The following is a 14,475-nucleotide window of genomic DNA, read 5'->3' on the forward strand; positions in this document are numbered from 1 at the left end:
AATGTGATTAAGACCTTTAAACAGGTCAACATTCACAAGGCCGCAGGGCCAGACGGATTACCAGGATGTGTACTCCGAGCATTCGCTGACCAACTGGCAAGTGTCTTTACTGACATTTTCAACCTCTCCCTGTCTGAGTCTGTAATACCAACATGTTTGAAGCAGACCACCATAGTCCCTGTGCCCAAGAACACTAAGGTAATCTGCCTGAATGACTACCAACCCGTAGCACTTATGTCTGTAGCCATGAAATGCTTGAAAGGTTGGTCATGGCTCACATCAACACCATTATCCCAGAAACCCTAGACCCAAACCAATTTGCATACGGCACCAACAGATACACAGATGATGTAATCTCTATTGCACTCCACATTGCCCTTTCCCACCTGGACAAAAGAAAACAACTATGTGAGAATGCTATTCATAGACAACAACTCAGCGTTCATCACCATAGTGCCCTCAAAGCTCATCAATAAGCTAAGGACCCTGGGACTAAACACCTCCCTCTGCAACTGGATCTTGGACTTCCTGATGGGGCGCCCCCAGGTGGTAAGGATAGGTAACAACACATCTGCCACGCTGATCCTCAAAACGGGGGCCACTCCTGTACTCCATGTTCACTTATGACTGCACGGCCAGGCATGACTCCAACACCATTATTAAGTTTGCTGATGACACAACAGTGGTAGACCTGATCACCGACAATGACGAGACAGCCTATAGGGAGGAGGTCAGACACCTGACCGTGTAGTGCAAGGACAGCAACCTCTCCCTCAACGTGATCAAGACAAGGGACATGATTGTGGACTACAGGAAAAAGAGGACCGAGGACGCCCCCATTCTCATTGACGGGGCTGTAGTGGAGAAGGTTGAGAGTTTCAAGTTCCTTGGCGTCCACATCACCAACAAACTAACATGGTCCAAGCACACCAAGACAGTCGTGAAGAGGGCACGACAAAACCTATTCCCCCTCAGGAGACTGAAAAGACTTGGCATGGGTCCTCAGATCCTCAAAAGGTTTTACAGCTGCACCATCGAGAGCATCCTGACTGGTTGCATCACTGCTTGGCCTGCGACCGCAAGGCACTACAGAGGGTAGTGCGTATGGCCCAGTACATCACTGGGGCCAAGCTTCCTGCCATCCAGGACCTCTATACCAGGCGGTCATAGACTGGTCATACTAGTCATAGACTGTTCTCTCTGCTACCGCATAGCAAGCGGTTCTGGAGCGCAAAGTCTAGGTCCAAGAGGCTTCTAAACAGCTTTTACCCCCAAGCCATAAGACTCCTGAACAGCTAATCAAATGGCTACCCAGACTATTTGCATTGCCCCCCCGCCCTCTTTTACGCTGCTGCTACTCTCTGTTATTATCTATGCATAGTCACTTTAATTTCTCTACCTACGTGTACATAATTACCTCGAAACCGGTGCCACCCCCCACACATTGACTCTGGACCAGTACTCCCTGTATATAGCCCCGCTATTGTTATTTACTGCTGCTCTTTAATTATTTGTTATTCTTATTCTTACTTTTTTAAGGATTTTCTTAAAACCGCATTGTTGGTTAAGGGCTTGTAAGTAAGCATTTCACTGTAAGGTTGTTTTCGACGCATGTGACAAATACAATTTGATTTGATAACTGGTATGATAACTGATAACTGGTTAACTGGTATTGGATCCTCCAGCAGGTCAACACACTGAAATCAATAATCACAGAGAGAGGAGAGGAGAGAGGGTCTTTCTCTCTCTGTACCAGGGAGAGATGCAAAGATCTGATAGGCAGAGGTGGAGGTGGGTGGATGCCAGAGGCACAGCAAATCTACTGGGAGCCTCACATATCACAACACCACCACAAGAACAACTACCTAGCCAGGGTCTCTCTGACTGCTCTGCTGCAATGTGTCTTAATCTCACACCTGTCTGTCGACGCTGCAGGCATGAATCTCTTTGCTTACCCACAGGGGCGGGGGGCGACTAGCTATGCAAGAGAGCTTCAAATGATTCCTCATAGGTATCAAAATGCATAGGCTATCTAGCTATGGCAAGACATGAAAAAACACATGAAGAAAATGAACAACTTACATAACCGTAGTAATTCAATGGCTGTCATTTTTACAAGAGGCTCGTATCAGTCCCCTTTGAAATAACAACTCTGGAAGGGAATAGATCTCTTCAGTGACGCAAAGCTATTTCTGAAATGCAGCTTAAGAAGCCCTTGATCCAGGCGTCCTTGAGTTTGGTCTCCTGCTTCATAAAACATCATCCACCAACAAGCAGAGACAGGTCGCCATGGTGGGGCATCGTGAGTGTGTGCAAGAGGGAAGGCATTTCCATGGCGATCGGCGGCTGGCTGACCTGCCTTTCAAATACAAACGGTGAGTGGTGGTGAGTAACCACGCAAGTCACCAAATTATTCAGCCATGGGTCAAGGGTAAAGTGAGTGACTCATAAACTATTAATCTTTAAATCTGGTCTCTGGACTCTAGACAGGCGTTCAGATGTGATATTCACAGTTCTGACCGGGAGAAACAGGAAGGAGAACGCTTCTGAAAGTGACATGTTTTCAAAGTGTAGTCCCACTGTTTTTCAGCATGCGTCTATTCTGATATAACCTACATTTCCTGGGAAAGGATCCTGGCCTCTTCTTTCCTGGAATCACGAAGCTGTCACTGCAGTCTTCCATGTGAGTCTTCTAAAAAGGGAAGAATCTGAATCCTTTGCAGTTATAGTGGCAGTGGTAGTCGTAATAGTTGTGGATACATTAGTGGTAGTAGAAGTAATAGTGGTGGCAGTAGTAGGAGTAATTGTCACTGAGGTCACTAGATGAAGCACCACTCTGATTGTAGAGAGAAAGTACTGCTCGTGTCCCTTATGTTTGAATATCCCTCTATTCTCCATACAGCATCTAGGAGTCAGCCCTAAACTCATTTCCCCCTATTCAAAATTGAAGGTTGAACTTTAGACAAGAGAACAACGCCTCCTTATGCCTTTCCCTCAGCAACAATCTCCGGACTCTCAATGGCAGAGATGTTGTCACGGAAACCAGTCCGGCAGCCACTTTAGAACCGTCAACATGCATGACTGCAAATTTTCTACCCTGAATTTTGGGACTTTTAAATTAATTAAATAGCCATTGATTCTCAAAGAATATGACATAAGAACCCCAACTATATGCTTGCTTTAGCCAATTGTTTGTAAACCCAAAAAATGTAAACAGTGTATAGCTTCAAAACGTGATTAAAACTCTCATTTTGATCTCATGTATAGTCATTCCTTGCATCCATAGCGCCATCTATGAATTTGAGAGTTGTTACATTTCTCCAGACCTATCACTCAGCTCTTTAGCAAAAAAAATGTTGGGGCGGCCGTTTTGTTGTTGTTTAAATCCCAGAATGCCCCTTTAATAGAACTGCTAGCATTGACATGTGAATGGAGAAAATGAAGGCCATAACTGGCCGCTGACAAAGCACTGGGACAGTCACAGACATATCACTATATACCGCAGACAGAGGGAAATATTCAACACTATAAATGTGTGGGTGGCAGAAACCTTGAATGTCCATCATGTCTAACGCGATGGACATGTTCCCAGTAATTCAGCCATAGCAATTATCATGTGAATCAAAGCCAGTACAGTCCACAGGTATGTATTGTTTTAATGTAAAAACGTACATGTTAACCATGTTCAATCTTTAATGTCACAGAGGTTCAAAAGGTTAAGATCAAAAACAACGTCAGGAGGATTTCACAAGAGGAAAATCTAATTCCCACTATATGGTTATTGGCGGGTATAGTCCTCTATTATGTAAGACAGCTCTGGTAGTAGGCCTAACGATAGGTAATAGTCAGGTTACAATGCATATATTCAAGAGGGATTGACTGACATGGAGGTATATATGTGGTTATAGGTTAGTCTCATGTGGAACGTGACGTGTAGCTGAACACGTAGCACATGGACATGCTTCACACACATCATCTGGCCAGAAGCAGAAACAGCTCTAGCTGGATGACGGCTGTGGCCGATCCATTTAGGTTTATGGTATGATTATCCATCCATGGCCAGTAACACAGAAATAAATGAGAGAGAGCTGGCAGAGTACCACATGCTCCCAGGCAGCCCAGGGACAATGATCAGACTGAGAGGGGACATGTGCTGTGACACCATTCCTGTGCATATTGTTAAATGTCACTTCTTGATCTATTCCATTTACGAGTTGCCTAGTAGCGTTGGGACAGTAACAGAAAGGTCGCCGGTTTGAATCCCAGAGCCGTCTAGGTGAAAAAGCTATCAATGTGCCCTTGAGCAAAGCACTTAACCCTAATTGATCTTGTAAGTCGCTCTGGATAAGACGTTTACGAAAATGTAATTTTACTGGGTGTGAGGGTTTAAGAGTGAGGTTATGTAGCACATTCAGAGAACAAGCCTCTCTCCCTTTTCATCTAACCAGCGAACTCCTGTAGAGAAATTCTCAATAGCAAATATCTCTCCCCTGACCCCTTTCTACATCAAACTGAAGAATGTATGACCAGGCTGATAAACTCAGCAAAAAAAGAAACGTCCTCTCACTGTCAACTGCATTTATTTTCAGCAAACTTAACACGTGTAAATATTTGTATGAACATAACAAGATTCAACAACTGAGACATAAACTGAACAAGCTCCACAGACATGTGACTAACATACATGGAATAATGTGTCCCTGAACAAAGGGGGGGTCAAAATCAAAAGTAACAGTCAGTATCTGGTGTGGCCACCAGCTGCATTAAGTACTCCAGTGCAGCTCCTACTCATGGACTGCACCAGATGTGCCAGTTCTTGTTGTGAGATGTTACCCCACTCTTCCACCAAGGCACCTGCAAGTTCCTGGACATTTCTGGGGTGAATGGCCCTAGCCCTCACCCTCCGATCCAACAGGTGCCAGACGTGCTCAATGGGATTGAGATCCGGGCTCTTTGCTGGCCATGGCAGAACACCAACATTCCTGTCTTGCAGGAAATCACTCACAGAACGAGCAGTAAGGCTGGTGGCATTATCATGCTGGAGGGTCATGTTGGGATGAGCCTGCAGGAAGATACCACATGAGGGAGGAGGATGTCTTCCCTGTAACGCACAGCGTTGAGATTGCTTGCAATTACAACAAGCTCAGTCCGATAATGCTGTGACACACCGCCCCAGACCATGACGGACCCTCCACCTCCAAATCAATCCTGCTCGGTGTAACGCTCCTTCCTTCGACAATAAACGCAAATCCGACCATCACCCATGGCGAGACAAAACCGCGACTCATCAGTGAAGAGCATTTTTTGCCAGTCCTGTCTGGTCCAGCAACGGTGGGCGGTGATGTCTGGTGAGGACCAGCCTTACAACAGGCCTACAAGCCCTCAGTCCAGCCTCTCTCAGCCTGAGCACTGATGGAGAGATTGTGCGTTCCTGGTGTAACTCGGGCAGTTGTTGTTGCCATCTTGTACCTGTCCAGCAGGTGTGATGTTCGGATGTACTGATCCTGTGCAGGTGTTGTTACACGTGGTCTGCCACTGCGAGGATGATCAGTTGTCCGTCCTGTCACCCTGTAGTGCTGTCTTAGGCGACTCATAGTACGGACATTGCATTTTATTGCCCTGGCCACATCTGCAGTCCTCATGCCTCCTTGCAGCATGCCTAAGGCACATTCACGCAGATGAGCAGGGACCCTGGGCATCTTTCTTTTGGTGTTTTTCAGAGTCAGTAGAAAGGCCTCTTTAGTGTCCTAAGTTTTCATAACTGTGACCTTAATTGCCTACCGTCTGTAAGCTGTTAGTGTCTTAACGACCATTCCACAGGTGCTTGTTCATTAATTGTTTAGGGTTCATTGAACAAGCATGGGAAACAGTGTTTAAACCCTTTACAATGAAGATCTGTGAAGTTATTTGTATTTTTACGAATTATCTTTGCAAGACAGGGTGCTGAAAAATGGGCGTTTCTTTTTTTGCTGAGTTTAGTTTCAGTGTGGATAGATGGCGAACAGAATTTTACTCTCCATATGTCTCTCCTCACCCTCTCTGTGTCTATTATTGTGTTTAGTCGAATTCATTAGTCCTCTCTCTGTCTCTTCTTGTGTCTACTCTAATTCATTAGTCCTCTGTGTCTCTTCTTGTGTCTAGTCTAATTCATTAGTCCTCTCTCTGTCTCTTCTTGCGTCTAGTCTAAATCATTAGTCCTCTCTCTGTCTCTTCTTGTGTCTAGTCTAATTCATTAGTCCTCTGTGTCTCTTCTTGTGTCTAGTCTAATTCATTAGTCCTCTCTATGTCTCTTCTTGTGTCTAGTCTAATTCATTAGTCCTCTGTGTCTCTTCTTGTCTACTCTAATTCATTAGTCCTCTGTGTCTCTTCTTGTGTCTAGTCTAATTCATTAGTCCTCTCGGTGTCTCTTGTGTCTAGTCTAATTCATTAGTCCTCTGTGTCTCTTCTTGTGTCTAGTCTAATTCATTAGTCCTCTCTGTGTCTCTTCTTGTCTAGTCTAATTCATTAGTCCTCTGTGTCTCTTCTTGTGTCTAGTCTAATTCATTAGTCCTCTCTGTGTCTCTTCTTGTGTCTAGTCTAATTCATTAGTCATCTCTGTGTCTCTTCTTGTGTCTAGTCTATTTCATTAGTCCTCTCTGTGTCTCTTCTTGTGTCTAGTCTAATTCATTAGTCCTCTCTGTGTCTCTTCTTGTGTCTAGTCTAATTCATTCGTCCTCTCTGTGTCTCTTCATGTGTCTAGTCTAATTCATTAGTCCTCTCTGTGTCTCTTCTTGTGTCTAGTCTAATTCATTAGTCCTCTCTGTGTCTCTTCTTGTGTCTAGTCTATTTCATTAGTCCTCTCTGTGTCTCTTCTTGTGTCTAGTCTAATTCATTAGTAACCACAGCTTATGCTGCTTTGACTATACATTCTCTCACACACACCTGCTCTTTCCATTACATAGACTGACCAGCTGAATCCAGGTTAATGCTATGATCCCTTGTTGTCACTTGTTAAATCCACTTCAATCAGTGTAGAAGAACGGGAGTTTTTCACACTCAACAGTTTCCTGTGTGTATCAAGAATGGTCCACCACCCAAAGGACATCCAGCCAACTTGGCATAACTGTGGGAAGCATTGGAGTCAACATGGGCCAGCATCCCTGTGGAATGCTTTTGACATCTTGTAGAGTCCATTTCCCGACAAATTGAGGCTGTTCTGAGGGAAAGGGGGGGGGGGGGGGGGGGGCGCAACTCAATATTAGGAAGGTGTTCATAAGGTTTGGTATACTCAGTGTTTATGCATGCATACACACACAGGCGCACACACGTACTTCACAGTGGAATCAGATAAGACACCTCTCACAGATCAGTGATAGATACATTTCATCATGTCCACCATTTGACTCGTCCCCTCCACGTTGTTTGGTTTTAGCTGCCCCCTTCCCCCCCTTCCCTGTGGTCTCACCCATCTGCTCCCTCTCTGTGCGACAGTTCAAATGGCGTGCAGCATTCAATTAGCTATGCCCAAGCTGACAGCCTTATAAAGGCTGACTCTTATCAGTCGGCATTTGCATGTATTTCTTAACAATGGGAAGAGAGCCTCTCCCCAGGGAGCTGGGCAGGCCCCCCGTCGAGTCACTCTTTGAATGTTCCAAGCCTATTGTCTTGGATTGTTGGGTTTCAGCCGTGGTGCACCACTGCCCCCTCAGGCGGAGTGTTTTATTGCATGCAGCATTTGAATGAGAATTCAAAACCAAATCAAATGTTTGTCACATGTGCCGAATAAAACACCTTACAGTGAAATGCTTACTTACAAGCCCTAACCAATAATGCAGTTAAAAAATAACAACAAATAAAAAATACCTAAAAACATATAAGAATAAGATATAAAAGTTAAAAATAATTAAAGAGCAGTAAAATAACAATAGCAAGGCTATATACAAGGGGTACCGGGACAGAGTCAATGTGCGGGGGCACCGGTTAGTCGAAGTAATTGAGGTAATATGTACATGTAGGTAGAGTTATTAAAGTGACTATGCATAAATAATAACAGAGAGTAGCAGCAGTGTAAAAGACAGGGGGGGGGGGGCAATGCAAATAGTCTGGGTAGTCATTTGATTAGATGTTCATGAGTCTCATGGCTTGGGGGTAGAAGCTGTATTTAGAAGCCTCTTGGACTGAGACTTGGTGCTGCGGTACCGCTTGCTATGCGGTAGCAGAGAGAACAGTCTATGACTAGGGTGGCTGGAGTCTTTGACAATTTTTAGGGCCTTCCTCTGACACCGCCTGGTATAGAGGTCCTGGATGGCAGGAAGCTTGGCCCCAGTGATGTACTGGGCTGTATGCACTACCCCCTGTCGTGTCTTATGTTCAGAGGCCGAGCAGTTGCCACACCAGGCAGTGATGCAACCAGTCAGGATGCTCTCGATGGTGCAGCTGTCGAACCTTTTGAGGATCTGAGAACCATTGCCAAATCTTTTCAGTCTCCTGAGGGGGAATAGGTTTTGTCGTGCCCTCTTCACGACTGTCTTGGCGTTCTAGGACCATGTTAGTTTGTTGGTGATGTAGACACCAATGGACTTGAAGATCTCAACCTGCTCCACTACAGCCCCATCGATGAGAATGGGGGCGTGCTCGGTTCTACTTTTCCTGTAGTCCACAATCATCTCCTTTGTCTTGATCACGTTGAGGGACAGGTTGTTGTCCTGGCACCACACGGCCAGGTCTCTGACCTCCTTCCTATCAGCTGTCTCGTCATTGCCGGTGATCAGGCCTACCACTGTTGTGTCATCTAAAACTTAATGATGGTGTTGGAGTCGTGCCTGGCCGTGCAGTCATGAGGGAACATGAAGTACAGGAGGGGACTGAGCACGCACCCCTGAGGGGCCCCCGTGTTGAGGATCAGCGTGGCGGATGTGTTGTTACCTACCCTTACCACCTGGGGGCGGCTCATCAGGAAGTCCAGGATCCAGTTGCAGAGGGAGGTGTATAGTCCCAGGGTCCTTAGATTAGTGATGAGCTTTGAGGGCACTATGGTGTTGAACGCTGAGCTGAATTCAATGAATAGCATTCTCACATAGTTGTTCCTTTTGTCCAGGTGAGAAAGGGCAGTGTGGAGTGCAATAGAGATTGCATCATCTGTAGATCTGTTAGGGCGGTATGCAAATTGCAGTGGGTCTAGGGTTTCTGGGATAATGGTGTTGATTTGAGCCATGACCAGTCTTTCAAAGCACTTCATGGCTACAGACGCTACGGGTCGGTAGTCATTTAGGCAGGTTACCTTAATGTTCTTGGGCACAGGAGATATGGTGATCTGCTTGAAACATGTTGGTATTAAAGACTCAGACAGGGAGAGGTTGAAAATGTCAGTAAAGACACCTGCCAGTTGGTCAGCGAATGCTCGGAGTACACGTCCTGGTAATCCGTCTGGCCCTGCGGCCTTGTGAATGTTGACCTGTTTAAACTTCTTACTCACAGCGGCTACGGAGAGCGTGATCACGCAGTCGTCCGCAACAGCTGATGCTGTCATGCATGTTTCAGTGTTACTTGCCTGGAAGTAAGCATAGATGTAATTTAGCTCGTCTGGTAGGCTCGTGTCACTGGGCAGCTCTCGGCTGTGCTTCTCTTTGCAGTCTGTAATAGTTTGCAAGCCCTGCCACATTCAACGAGCGCCGGAGCCGGTGTAGTACGATTCAATCTTAGTCCTGTATTGACACTTTGCCTTTTTGATGGTTCGTCGGAGGGCATAGCGGGATTTCTTATAAGCTTCCGGATTAGAGTCCCGCTCCTTGAAAGCGGCACCTCTACCCTTTAGATCAGTGTGGATGTTGCCTGTAATCCATGGCTCCTGGTTGAGGTATTTACGTACAGTTACTTTGGGGACGACTTCATCGATGCACTTATTGATGATGCCACTGACTGATGTGGTGTACTCCTCAATGACAGTCTGTGCTAGAAAAACAGTCCTGTAGCTTAGCATCTGCTTCATCTGATCACTTTTTTATAGACCGAGTCACTGGTGCTTCCTGCTTTTATTTTTGCTTGTAAGCAGGAATCAGCAGGACAGAATTATGGTCAGATTTGCCAAATGGAGGGCGAGATAGAGCTTTGTACGTGTCTCTGTGTGTGGAGTAAAGATTGTCTAGAATGTTTTCCCTCTGGTTGCAGATTTAACATGCTGATAGAAATTAGGTCAAACTTATTTAAGTTTCCCTGCATTAAATTCCCCGGCCACTAGGAGCGCCACCTTTGGATGAGCGTTTTCCTGTTTGCTTATGGCGGTATACAGCTCATTGAGTGCGGTCTTAGTGTCAGCATCGATCTGTGTTGGTACGTAGACAGCTACGAAAAATACAGATGAAAACTCTCTAGGTAGATAGTGTGGTCTACAGCTTATCATGAGGTACTCTACCTCAGGCGAGCAAAACCCTGAAACTTCCTTAGATATTGTGCGCCGGCTATTGTTTACAAATATGCATAGGCCCCCGCCCCGTGTCTTACCAGAGGCTGCTGTTCTATCTTGCCGATAGAGTGTATAACCCACCAGCTGTATGTTGTTTAGGTCATCGATTTTATTTTATTTTAATACGTCAGCCATCCTCTACAGACCATTTTGTAATTGCAATTCATACAATATGTTACGAATTACAATTTGTACAATATGTTACAAATTTATAACAATTTGTTGTGGCTGATGTTAGCTAGGTGGCTAAGTTGCTAACATTAGCTTGCTCTAGGGGTTAGGGTTAGGGATTAAGGCTAGGGTTAAGGTAAGGAGTTGGGTTAAAGGGTTAAGGTTAATGTTAGGGGAAGGGTTAGCGAAAAGGATTAAGGTTAGGTTTAGGGGAAGGGTTGCTAACATGCTATGTTGTTGCAAAGTAGCTAAAAAGTAGTAAGTAGAAGCAAAGTTGCTAAATAGCTAAAATGCTAAAGTTGTACATTATGTTATACGCCCAACCAGCCACCCTCCTTTTGTTGTTGCCTTAGGCAACCTTCTATCTTATGTGCCCATACCAAACGTAACATCTCATGCTAATTTGAGTGTCCTGGATTTACAGTGCATTCGGAAAGTATTCAGACCCCTTCCCATTTTCCACATTTTGTTACCTTACAGCCTAATTCTAAAACGGATTAAGTTACAATTTTTTCCTCATCAATCTACACACAATACCCCACGATAACAAAGCGAAACAGGTTTTTTGATGTTTTTGCAAAAAAATTTTTTTTTTAAAAAAACACAAATAACTTATTATATTTGTATTCAGAACCTTTGCTATGAGACTCAAAATTTAGCTCAGGTGCATCCTGTTTCTATGGATCATCCTTGAGATGTTTTAACAACTTGATTGGAGTCCACCTGTGGTAAATGAAATTGATTGGATATGATTTGCAAAGGCACACACCTGTCTATATAAGGTCCCACAGTTGACAGTGCATGTCAGAGCAAAAACCAACCCATGAGGTCGAAGGAATTGTCCATAGAGCTTTGAGACAGGATTGTTTCGAGGGACAGATCTGGGAAAGGGTACTAAAACATTCTGCAGCATTGAAGGTCCCCAAGAACAGTGGCCACCATCATTCTTAAATGAAAGAAGTATGGAACCACCGAGACTCTTCCTAGAGCTGGCCACCCAGCCAAACTGAGCAATCAGAGGAGAAGGTCCTTTGTCAGGGAGGTGACCAAGAACCTGATGGTCACTCTGACAGAGCTCCAGAATTCCTCTGTGGAGATGGAATAACCTTCCAGAAGGACAACTATCTCTGCAGCACTCCACCAATCAGGCCTTTATGGTAGAATGGCCAGGTGGAAGCCACTTCTCAGTAAAAGGCGCATGACAGCCCACTTGGAGTTAGCCAAAAGGCACCTAAAGGACTCTCAGACCATGAGAAACAAGATTCTCTGGTCTGATGAAACCAGATTGAACTCTTTGGCCTGAATGACAAGTGTCATGTCTGGAGGAAACCTGGCACTATCCCTACAGTGAAGCACGGTGGTGGCAGCATTATGCTGTGGGGAAGTTTTTCAGCGGCAGGGACTGGGAGAATCGAGGGAAAGATGAATGGAGCAAAGTACAGAGAAACCTGCTCTAGAGCACTCAGAACCTCAGACTGGGGCGAAGGTTCACCTTCCAACAGGACAACGACCCTAAGCACACAGCCAATACAAAGGACAAGTCTCTGAATGTCCTTGAGTGGCCCAGCCAGAGCCCGATCGATCATCTCTGGAGAGACCTGAAAATAACTGTGCAGCGACGCTCCTCAACCAACCTGACAGAGATTGAGACGATCTGCAGAGAAGAATGGGAGAAACTCCCCAAATACAGGTGTGCCAAGCTTGTAGTGTCATACCCAAGAAGACTCGAGGCTGCAATCTCTGCCAACTGTGCTTCAACAAAGTACTGAGTAAAGGGGCTGAATACTTACGGTAATGTGATATTTCCCTTTTTTGTATTTTTTTAATAAAAAACAATTATATTTTTTCTATAAAGTATAAAACAAACAATTTTTGCTTTGTCATTATGGGGTAATGTGTGTAGATTGATGAGGGGTCTGAATACTTTCCGAGTGCTATGTTACGTCTAGTCTATGAGACCAGGCTGAAAATCATCATGGTTGCAGCAGGAAAGGGAAAACTGACTGTATATATGAACGGACAAAGCCATCGATCACATGACACCATTCATTCCTATGTGAAGAGTCACTATCGCATTGAAGCCAAATGAAGTCGGTTAAGATGGTGTCTCATGGAGACATAACATGTGCAGTTTAAGCTACTCCAGGAAGTGACAGTTTTGCCCCCTCGCATTGAGTAACTCAGCATTGCAAGTGCTGAGTTACTCAATATGTTGAATTCGAAGCAATTATTGGTACCATGATTGTCTATGGCTTTATAAAAAAAAATTACACAAAGATTAACGACAAAGATTGCCATTTTGCCATTCATTATAATGGAGGATCCTGTTTTCTGTTAACAATACCTGCAATACCGTGGTCGGCCTTGAACTCTGTGGCTTCAATGAGAAGGGCAGTCGTTCTCCCTTGAGACGGAGGGAGTAGCACACACTGTCCTGAAATTAACATATTTCGTGAAGGATAGAGTCACAGTGGTAGAGTAACACTATGGATGATTTACTGAGTTAGATCTTAAATTGGGATGATCAACAAGAATATCAATATATTCACTGAATAGAAAGACTGTGCCAGTGAGAGGTATCTTGAGATGGAATATGTCTACACACAGTAAACACGCTGCATTGCCCGATCTAAGAAAGTGTTTGAATATGATATTCGTTGATTGAGTCTGTGGTGGAATGATAAATTAGCCTTTGTGTGAGACATTTCCCTTGGGATCTGTCATTGGGGAATAAAATGGCTTGACGGAGCCCCTCAAGCAACTGGAATACTGTCCTCTCGAGTCTAGACTAGGGGCACTCCAAACAGACCTGAATGGAAGACTTCATTCGACAGGCAGACACAGTAATGCACAGATTAATATGTAATAATAAATATCATCTGCAAGTGAAGTGGCCACTACTAATGTAATGTAACTTGAGTATTGACTGTATTCTGATTTTTTTACCTGTAGATCTGCACTTTTAAACGACATGAAATAATCACTGTCTTTTGACTAGTTGATGGTTTATAATTTGAAATATAATTAATTCTGCTTATACCTTTTTGATTCCTAATGTACTCTTTTTTTATTAGCCCTGGCATTTACTGATGGAAACCTAATATTGGGGAGACTGTGACAGACTGACAGTCAGGGAGCTAAGGAAAAGCATGAATGAGAACTCCGATCAGTGATTATTTCTCACAGACCTTTAGAACAATTTTTTTTTTAAATTACGGAATAGGTTTATATATATATATATATATATATACAGTACCCGTCAAAAGTTTGGACACACCTACTCAATCAAGGGTTTTTCTTTATTTTTACTATTTTCTACATTGTAGAATAATAGTGAAGACATCAAAACTATGAACTAACACATATGGAATCATGTGCTAACCAATAACATGTAAAACAAATCAAAATATATTTTATATTTGAGATTCTTCAAAGTAGCCACCCTTTGCTTGATGACAGCTTTGCACACTCTTGGCATTCTCTCAACCAGCTTCACCTGGAATGCTTTCCCAACAGTCTTGTAGGAGTTCCCACATATGCTGAGCACTTGTTGGGGATAAGTGTGTCTTGAATTCTAAATAAATCACTGACAGTGTCACCAGCAAAGCACCCCAATACCATCACACCTCCTCCTCCATGCTTCACGGTGGGAACCACACATGCAGAGATCACACAGCGGTTGGAACCAAAAATCTCAAATTTGGACTCATCAAAACAAGGGACAGATTTCCACTGGTCTAATGTCCATTGATTTTGTTTCTTGGACCAAGCAATTCTCTTCTTATTATTGGTGTCCTTTAGTAATGGTTTCTTTTTAGCAATTCGACAATGAATAACTGATTCACGCAGTCTCCTCTGAACAG

The sequence above is a fragment of the Salvelinus namaycush genome, chromosome 24 (assembly GCF_016432855.1).
Source record: "Salvelinus namaycush isolate Seneca chromosome 24, SaNama_1.0, whole genome shotgun sequence".
NCBI lineage: Eukaryota > Metazoa > Chordata > Actinopteri > Salmoniformes > Salmonidae > Salvelinus > Salvelinus namaycush.